Source organism: Alexandromys fortis, unplaced genomic scaffold (genome assembly GCF_014885135.2).
Source record: "Alexandromys fortis isolate MF-2015 unplaced genomic scaffold, M_Fortis_MF-2015_v1.1 scaffold_233, whole genome shotgun sequence".
Lineage (NCBI taxonomy): Eukaryota > Metazoa > Chordata > Mammalia > Rodentia > Cricetidae > Alexandromys > Alexandromys fortis.
In genome coordinates this window covers 721,108-722,294 of record NW_026068146.1, presented here as the reverse complement: position 1 = coordinate 722,294, position 1,187 = coordinate 721,108, and the positions used below count along the sequence as shown (strand labels likewise).

Here is a 1,187-nt window from a genome sequence, read left to right as displayed (position 1 = left end):
GAGAGCTTAATTCTGCCCTCCCCAGTTCCTGTCTCACCCCTGGATCTGTTTGCATCCTTCTCTGGGGGAAACTGCTTCATCCTCTCCAAGAGCTTTGAAGAAAAAGTCCCCAAAGTCTTGATTTTGTTTTTAGACGGTCATGATCAAGGACAAGGTGATTCTCTTGGGAGAAGACAATTCCCACTGGGTGGCCTGGCCCCCAATTCCACCCAGAATCTGCCTTTTTAGATTCCTGAATTTCTGCTCTCTGTGCTTGTTCCTCCCAGGTGAGCCAAGAGCTGGGCACACTTAAAAAAACAAAACAAAAATCTTGAACTGCAGAGCTAGGTCAGCAGTTAAGACTGATTTCTGTTTTTGCACAGGACCTGAGTTCAGTTCCCAGCACTCACATGGTGGTGGCAGCACACAATCCTTTTAACTTCAGTTCCAGGGGATCTGACCCCATCTTCTGACCTCTGTGGGCACTGCATACACATGGCACACACACATGCAGGCAAAACACTCAAGGATATAAAATAATCAAAACAAACAAAAATTTAAGCCCTTAATGATCTGCAGCTAAATAAACCTGCCAGACCTCAGTCCTCATGGGGCCTGGTATATAATGGCTATGAATAGCAGCCTCAGTGGTAGCGAATATAGCCTGTTTCCTACATGGGTTTCCTTAAGAAGTCTTGGATACAGTTTTCTGGTGGATTTTCATGTTTCTGATCCCAATGCTGTCCCCACAATAGGCTCCAGACAGGTAGGTACCTTTGAGAAACTCCAGGGTACAGTGGTTAGGGTTCATAGTGACAAGGTCATTGTGTTTATTTGTCCCAACTTGCAGGAAAAGGAAGGTGTGATTGAGGCCTTTAGCAGGTTTTCCATGTATCGTGAAACTAGGTTCCTTCATTGATGCAGTAAGTCAGATGAACTGAAAAAAAAAAAACAAAAGAACAGGTATATTTGAGCAAAGCAACCCCCAGGTGAGCCCTCAGCCCCAGAGACTGGGGTTGGAGAAGTAATATGGCTGAAGGAAAACAGGGAGTTTATACACTTTGTAAGCAGGGGTGTTGGTGTGTCCTCCACAAGTTGAGTTTTTGCCCATGTATGGTCAAATGGTAACCACTAGGCGGGGTCTTGGGTGACTGGCAACTTCAAGGGAAGAGCTTCCACAGCTGCCAAGAATATGGAACCGGGCTTTT

At 45.7% G+C, this 1,187-nt stretch overlaps 1 non-coding gene across 1 annotated transcript; it reads left to right on the top strand.

Moving 5' to 3' along the window:
* The first annotated feature begins 552 nt into the window (after positions 1 to 552).
* Positions 553 to 686, top strand: LOC126491408 (small nucleolar RNA SNORA70). Its single transcript, XR_007589399.1, has one exon. It is a non-coding gene; the product is annotated as a small nucleolar RNA SNORA70 (small nucleolar RNA).
* The last annotated feature ends 501 nt before the right edge of the window (positions 687 to 1,187 follow it).